Source organism: Siphateles boraxobius, unplaced genomic scaffold, assembly GCF_051911475.1.
Source record: "Siphateles boraxobius isolate OS27281-9 unplaced genomic scaffold, OSU_SipBor_1 6, whole genome shotgun sequence".
In the NCBI taxonomy this organism is placed as follows: domain Eukaryota; kingdom Metazoa; phylum Chordata; class Actinopteri; order Cypriniformes; family Leuciscidae; genus Siphateles; species Siphateles boraxobius.
In genome coordinates this window covers 6934907-6942500 of record NW_027509186.1, presented here as the reverse complement: position 1 = coordinate 6942500, position 7594 = coordinate 6934907, and the positions used below count along the sequence as shown (strand labels likewise).

The following is a 7594-nucleotide window of genomic DNA, read 5'->3' as shown; positions in this document are numbered from 1 at the left end:
ACCTGGTATTCCCAGGCGGTCTCCCATCCAAGTACTAACCAGGCCCGACCCTGCTTAGCTTCCGAGATCAGACGAGATCGGGCGTGACCAAGGTGGTATGGCCGTAAGCGAAAACTGCTGCCAAAATTGGGCTATTTAAAAGGTTAGACCATTAATGAAGAAAACTAAGAAGAACTTTTGAAAAAACTCAAACTCTTTCATACTCTCTGTAGAATCTCAGAGACGTTTCGAAGGCTTTCTGAAGAAGCTCAGTGAGTCTTTTTTTTAAACTAAGAAGAACTTTTGAAAAAACTGAAACTCTTTCATGCTCTCTGAAGAATCTCAGAGACTTTTAAAGGCTTTCTGCAGAAGCTCAGTGAGTCTTTTTTTTTAAACTAAGAGGAACTTTTGAAAAAACTCAAACTCTTTCATGCTCTCTGAAGAATCTCAGAGACTTTTAAAGGCTTTCTGAAGAAGCTCAGGGACTCTTATTTTTTTTTAAATCAAAAAAGCTTACAGCACCTGGTATTCCCAGGCGGTCTCCCATCCAAGTACTAACCAGGCCCGACCCTGCTTAGCTTCCGAGATCAGACGAGATCGGGCGTGACCAAGGTGGTATGGCCGTAAGCGAAAACTGCTGCCAAAATTGGGCTATTTAAAAGGTTAGACCATTAATGAAGAAAACTAAGAAGAACTTTTGAAAAAACTCAAACTCTTTCAACCTCTCTGAAGAATCTCAGAGACTTTTAAAGGCTTTCTGCAGAAGCTCAGTGAGTCTTTTTTTTTAAACTAAGAGGAACTTTTGAAAAAACTCAAACTCTTTCATGCTCTCTGAAGAATCTCAGAGACTTTTAAAGGCTTTCTGAAGAAGCTCAGGGACTCTTTTTTTTTTTAAATCAAAAAAGCTTACAGCACCTGGTATTCCCAGGCGGTCTCCCATCCAAGTACTAACCAGGCCCGACCCTGCTTAGCTTCCGAGATCAGACGAGATCGGGCGTGACCAAGGTGGTATGGCCGTAAGCTAAAACTGCTGCCAAAATTGGGCCATTTAAAAGGTTAGACCATTAATGAAGAAAACTAAGAAGAACTTTTGAAAAAACTCAAACTCTTTCAACCTCTCTGAAGAATCTCAGAGACTTTTAAAGGCTTTCTGAAGAAGCTCAGTGAGTCTTTTTTTTTAAACTAAGAGGAACTTTTGAAAAAACTCAAACTCTTTCATGCTCTCTGAAGAATCTCAGAGACTTTTAAAGGCTTTCTGAAGAAGCTCAGTGAGTCTTTTTTTTAAACTAAGAGGAACTTTTGAAAAAACTCAAACTCTTTCATGCTCTCTGAAGAATCTCAGAGACTTTTAAAGGCTTTCTGAAGAAGCTCAGGGACTCTTTTTTTTTTAAAATCAAAAAAGCTTACAGCACCTGGTATTCCCAGGCGGTCTCCCATCCAAGTACTAACCAGGCCCGACCCTGCTTAGCTTCCGAGATCAGACGAGATCGGGCGTGACCAAGGTGGTATGGCCGTAAGCGAAAACTGCTGCCAAAATTGGGCTATTTAAAAGGTTAGACCATTAATGAAGAAAACTAAGAAGAACTTTTGAAAAAACTCAAACTCTTTCATGCTCTCTGAAGAATCTCAGAGACTTTTAAAGGCTTTCTGAAGAAGCTCAGTGAGTCTTTTTTTTAAACTAAGAAGAACTTTTGAAAAAACTCAAACTCTTTCATGCTCTCTGAAGAATCTCAGAGACTTTTAAAGGCTTTCTGAAGAAGCTCAGGGACTCTTTTTTTTTTTTTAAATCAAAAAAGCTTACAGCACCTGGTATTCCCAGGCGGTCTCCCATCCAAGTACTAACCAGGCCCGACCCTGCTTAGCTTCCGAGATCAGACGAGATCGGGCGTGACCAAGGTGGTATGGCCGTAAGCGAAAACTGCTGCCAAAATTGGGCTATTTAAAAGGTTAGACCATTAATGAAGAAAACTAAGAAGAACTTCTGAAAAAACTCAAACTCTTTCATGCTCTCTGAAGAATCTCAGAGACTTTTAAAGGCTTTCTGAAGAAGCTCAGTGAGTCTTTTTTTTTAAACTAAGAAGAACTTTTGAAAAAACTCAAACTCTTTCATGCACTCTGAAGAATCTCAGAGACTTTTAAAGGCTTTCTGAAGAAGCTCAGGGACTCTTTTTTTTTTTTAAATCAAAAAAGCTTACAGCACCTGGTATTCCCAGGCGGTCTCCCATCCAAGTACTAACCAGGCCCGACCCTGCTTAGCTTCCGAGATCAGACGAGATCGGGCGTGACCAAGGTGGTATGGCCGTAAGCGAAAACTGCTGCCAAAATTGGGCTATTTAAAAGGTTAGACCATTAATGAAGAAAACTAAGAAGAACTTTTGAAAAAACTCAAACTCTTTCAACCTCTCTGAAGAATCTCAGAGACTTTTAAAGGCTTTCTGAAGAAGCTCAGTGAGTCTTTTTTTTAAACTAAGAAGAACTTTTGAAAAAACTCAAACTCTTTCATGCTCTCTGAAGAATCTCAGAGACTTTTAAAGGCTTTATGAAGAAGCTCAGGGACTCTTTTTTTTTTTTTTTTTTTTTTAAATCAAAAAAGCTTACAGCACCTGGTATTCCCAGGCGGTCTCCCATCCAAGTACTAACCAGGCCCGACCCTGCTTAGCTTCCGAGATCAGACGAGATCGGGCGTGATTTTTTTTTTTTTTTTTTTTTTTTTTTTTTTATTAGTTCACAACAACATAATTCACATTACATTTGAACATATTCAAGATCATAATTCACAAAACCTTTTTAAAATACATCTTCTGTCAGAAAAAACAGTTTGTGTTTCTTTAAAATTTTCCTTACTTCACTATTAAAAATCTTGAAAAACAAATCCACATTATTTTCCATTTTAAAATAATTGTACAAAATATGCAAATAATCTTCAACCAATCCTTTGAAAAACAAACACAAGTCCATTACAAAATTCCTATTTTTTGCCACATTCCTTCTTTTCCAGATTGCACTTTTTGCTATGACTAACAACAAATTAATCACTTTTTTATTTCCGTTTTCCTCATTTAGTCCCAACATAAAAATCCTATTCCAACTTAAATCTTCCTCTTTACCTCTTAAATTATTCACTATCTCCTTCATGGCAATGAAAAATTGATTCAGTTTTTCACAGTATAAAAACAAGTGTAAAATACCTTCATCTTCTTTGTTGCAAACTTTACATTTCGCATCTTGTTCTCTCCCAATTTTGCATAAGCGCATTCCCGTGAAAATCACGTTATGTCTTATAAAAAAGTCCAAACATTCTAAATCAGTGTCCATAAATATCCATTTCATGTTTTTCCATATTTCCTTTTCTTCAATCTCTTTAAAATGCCTCAGCCAGAGTTGATTTGCTAATGGCTTTTTAAAAACTGAATTTCTAAAATAATGATAAAACCTTTTAACATTACATGACTTAAAATCTACAAACTTTTCTTGCAATTTTAAGAACACCTCTATTTTATTCTCGCTTTTCTCATCCCTTTGAATAACATTCAACCAATCTTTGGGTATTGCATTTTTTACTTCTTCGTATTGTTTCTTTATAGTGTTTACATAATATTCCTCTTTCGCTTCCTCCAACGCATCAACAATCACTTGCATGGGTAAAAATCCCTCCTTGAATTCATATAGAATATCTCTTATTTTTACAATTCCCACCTCCACCCATTTCTTAAAATAAATTTCCTTTTCTTGTATTACAATGTTTTTGTTTAAAAACAGTGGTTGATTTAAAATGCTATCTCTTCCATATGGTTTAAAATTCACATCTGTTAGAAAAAGTCCCCAAGCACTTAAAACTTCTTTATAAAAATCTGGTATCCCCTGTATCATCCACTTTTTTAACTTCATCCATAAAATGTTATCCCCCAAATTCAAATTCCCACATTTGTTTAAATAAAATTCCATTATAGTTTTCCAATCCCCTTTATTTTCCTCATCCAAATACTTCTTTACCACTTTAACTCTCATACTGTTCATTTTTTGTTCTAAATCTACTAAACCCATCCCTCCTTCTTCTGCCGGTCCAATCAAAGTATTATAAGCTATTCTTGGGGGGTTTTTCTCCCATAAAAATTCTAAAATACATGTTTTCAATCTTTGTTTTACCCATAAAGGCATTGAATTCACATATAAAACATACCACATCTTAGACAGCATCAACACATTTACAATTAAAATCTTTCCCTTTAAATTTAAAAATCTGTTTTTCCAGAATATTAACCTCCTCTCCATTCCTTCTACTACCTCTTCCCACATAATATCTCGTATGCTTTTTTCATTTTTCCCTAAAACCACTCCTAAAATCCTAATTTCTTGTACTTGGGTAAAGTTAAAACACCCTGTTAAAACCGGTACCTTCCCAAATCTCATGTAAACTGTTTTTTCCTCATTTATTTTTGCTCCAGAACCTTGGCAGTACCATTCAACTTTTTCCATGACATGTTTAACACTTAGTTCATTTTTAACTACTATTGTTGTATCATCTGCATATTGATATATATTTTGTATTTCTTTCCCTTCATTCATCTCTATTCCTTTTATTTTATTTTCCTTTTTGATTATCAACCCTAAAGGTTCCGCTACCAGCGAATATAATTGAGCTGATAATGGGCACCCTTGTCTTATTGACCTTGAAATAGCAAAGGGTTCTGTTAAAAATCCATTGCATTTCACTTATGTTATTGTATCCCTATATAAAATTCTTATCCATTTAATAAAATGTTCCCCAAACCCAAATTTCTCTAAAACTGAAAATAAAAAAACATGTTCTACTCTGTCAAAGGCTTTTTCGAAGTCTAAGCTAATGACATAACCATCCTTTTTTTCTCCATTCATGTAACTTATTATATCTTTTATACTGCTTGTTGTTTCTGCTATGTCTCGTCCCTTTACTCCATATGCCTGATTTGTTTCTATTATGCTAGGTAGTACATTCTTTAATCTATTTGCTAAAACCTTTGCTAAAATCTTAAAATCCGTGTTTAACATGGTTATAGGTCTAAAATTTTTTAAAAGTGCTTTATCTCCCTTTCTTTTGTATATTAGCTTCATCAGCCCTAAACTCATCTTCTGATTTAGACCTTCCTTCTTAAAAATCTCCTCATATACATCCATTAAAATCAGACTAATTTCCTCCTTAAAAACCTTATAAAACTCATTTCCTATCCCATCTATACCTGGGCTTTTCTTTGTTTTCAAAAGATCTATTGCCTGTATTATTTCTTCCTGTCCTATTCCTTTATCACATTCTGCTTTGTCCTTAATTTCTACTCTCGTTGATATTTGCTGTAACAGTATATTTTTCTTCTCTTCATCTAACCCCTTCGTTTTAAAAAGTTCTTCATAATAATTTTTTACTTCCTTCAAAATTCCTTTCGTTTCTTGTACTAGTTCTCCATCTTTGCCCTTTATTTCTTTTATCATTTCTGCTCTTCCTTTACTTTTTTCTAAGTTAAAGAAAAATCTTGTACATTTCTCCCCTTCAACCATGTATTTTGCTTTACTTCTCAAACTTGCTCCTTTACATTTACTCTCCTCTATTTTCTTTAGATTTTCTTCCATAACTATTACGTTTTGTATATTTACTTCTCTCTTGTTTAACTCTTCTTTTAATGTTTTCCTTATATCTTTTTCTTTAGCTTTTTTAACTCTCTGAACCAATTTGCTGTATTTTATTGAGTATTTCTTTATTTCGTATTTTACATTTTCCCACCATATTCTTTTATCTTCTAGGTACATCCCATCATTTCTTTCTTCTTCTATTAATTTTTCGATCCCTAATTTATAACTTTCACTCTTTAAAATCTCTGTATTTAAAATCCAAACTCCAGGCCCTTTATCCTCTTTTTTAAAATCCATCTTCATTAAAATCATCTTATGATCACTTAAAGAGTTTTCTTTATACAAAATATCCTCAATAAAATATTCTAAACTTCTTGTGCTTAAAACATGATCAATTCTTGTTTGACATAAGAAATTGCTAACTAGTTGTTTTCTAGAAAATTCTCTTTTTCTTTCATGTCTCTCTCTCCACACATCAATTAAGTTTTTTTCTTCCATCAGCATTTTAAGTTCTTTTCTCCCCATATCTGTTTTAAAAACCATTCCATCTGCCATATCTCTTTTATTGAAAACTGTATTAAAATCTCCCACCATCATTACGGTCTCCCAACTTTCCATTAAGTCTCTTAAAGCACTAAAATAGTTCTTCTTTTCTTTTTCTTCATTAGGTGCATGAACATTAATCAAAATAAATTCTCTATCTTCATATCTTATTTCAACGGCAATACATTTTCCTTTTCCATCATCATATATTTCTTTAACCTCAATATCCTTTTCTTTTCTTACTAAAATAGCAACTCCTCTCCCCATTCTTCCATCCCCATTATTAAAATATATTTCACCACCCCACCTCTTTTTTAAATCTTCCATAATTTCATCTTTCCAATTAGTTTCCTGTAATACAATAACATCTTCTTTACATAACTCTTTTACTCTTTCAAATTTTTCCCTATTTAGTAGACCTCTTGCATTTAAAATCACCATATTCAAAACCATAAATAAAATTACTAAGAGTTTAAAAGACATCATTTTACATATTTTCTTCTTCTGCTTCTTCTTCTTCTTCGATACATTTTAAAACCTCAAACCTGTTCATACATTTGATTGTTTCTTTTCTTATAAATCTCGGGCGTGACCAAGGTGGTATGGCCGTAAGCGAATACTGCTGCCAAAATTGGGCTATTTAAAAGGTTAGACCATTAGTGAAGAAAACTAAGAAGAACTTTTGAAAAAACTCAAACTCTTTCATGCTTTCTGAAGAATCTCAGTGACTTTTTAAGGCTTTTTGAAGAAGCTCAGGGACTCTTTTTTTTGTTCATAAAAAAGCTTACAACACCTAGTATTCCCATGCGGTCTCCCATTCAAGTACTAACCAGGCCTTATTTAAAAGGTTATACCATTAGTGAAGAAAACTAAGAAGAACTTTTGAAAAAACTCAAACTCTTTCATGCTTTCTGAAGAATCTCAGAGACTTTTTAAGGCTTTTTGAAGAAGCTCAGGGACTCCTTTTTTTTTTTTTTTTTTTTTTAAAAAGCTTACAGCACCTGGTATTCCCAGGCGGTCTCCCATCCAAGTACTAACATGGCCCAACCCTGCTTAGCTTCCGAGATCAGACGAGATCAGGCGTGCCCAAGGTGGTATGGCCGTAAGCGAAAACTGCTGCCAAAATTGGGCTATTTAAAAGGTTAGACCATTAGTGAAGAAAACTAAGAAGAACTTTTGAAAAAACTCAAACTCTTTCAACCTCTCTGAAGAATCTCAGAGACTTTTAAAGGCTTTCTGAAGAAGCTCAGTGAGTCTTTTTTTTAAACTAAGAGGAACTTTTGAAAAAACTCAAACTCTTTCATGCTCTCTGAAGAATCTCAGAGACTTTTAAAGGCTTTCTGAAGAAGCTCAGTGAGTCTTTTTTTTAAACTAAGAGGAACTTTTGAAAAAACTCAAACTCTTTCATGCTCTCTGAAGAATCTCAGAGACTTTTAAAGGCTTTCTGAAGAAGCTCAGGGACTCTTTTTTT

The 7594-nt window shown here is 34.2% G+C and overlaps 7 non-coding genes across 7 annotated transcripts in view; all 7 read right to left on the bottom strand.

Moving 5' to 3' along the window:
• Positions 1 to 109, bottom strand: part of LOC143716606 (5S ribosomal RNA) — a 119-nt gene extending 10 nt beyond the window's left edge. The window contains exon 1 of the ribosomal RNA XR_013196071.1: positions 1 to 109. This exon is cut by the window's left edge and continues 10 nt beyond it. This is a non-coding gene — a ribosomal RNA (5S ribosomal RNA).
• Positions 110 to 489: 380 nt separating this feature from the next.
• On the bottom strand, positions 490 to 608 carry LOC143716605 (5S ribosomal RNA). Its single transcript, XR_013196070.1, has one exon. It is a non-coding gene; the product is annotated as a 5S ribosomal RNA (ribosomal RNA).
• A 274-nt stretch (positions 609 to 882) lies between these two features.
• Positions 883 to 1001, bottom strand: LOC143716604 (5S ribosomal RNA). Its single transcript, XR_013196069.1, has one exon. It is a non-coding gene; the product is annotated as a 5S ribosomal RNA (ribosomal RNA).
• Positions 1002 to 1379: 378 nt separating this feature from the next.
• LOC143716603 (5S ribosomal RNA) lies at positions 1380 to 1498 on the bottom strand. The gene has a single exon (XR_013196068.1). It is a non-coding gene; the product is annotated as a 5S ribosomal RNA (ribosomal RNA).
• A 275-nt stretch (positions 1499 to 1773) lies between these two features.
• LOC143716601 (5S ribosomal RNA) lies at positions 1774 to 1892 on the bottom strand. Its single transcript, XR_013196066.1, has one exon. It is a non-coding gene; the product is annotated as a 5S ribosomal RNA (ribosomal RNA).
• A 275-nt stretch (positions 1893 to 2167) lies between these two features.
• On the bottom strand, positions 2168 to 2286 carry LOC143716600 (5S ribosomal RNA). The gene has a single exon (XR_013196065.1). It is a non-coding gene; the product is annotated as a 5S ribosomal RNA (ribosomal RNA).
• Positions 2287 to 7112: 4826 nt separating this feature from the next.
• Positions 7113 to 7231, bottom strand: LOC143716756 (5S ribosomal RNA). Its single transcript, XR_013196217.1, has one exon. It is a non-coding gene; the product is annotated as a 5S ribosomal RNA (ribosomal RNA).
• Positions 7232 to 7594: the final 363 nt, after the last annotated feature.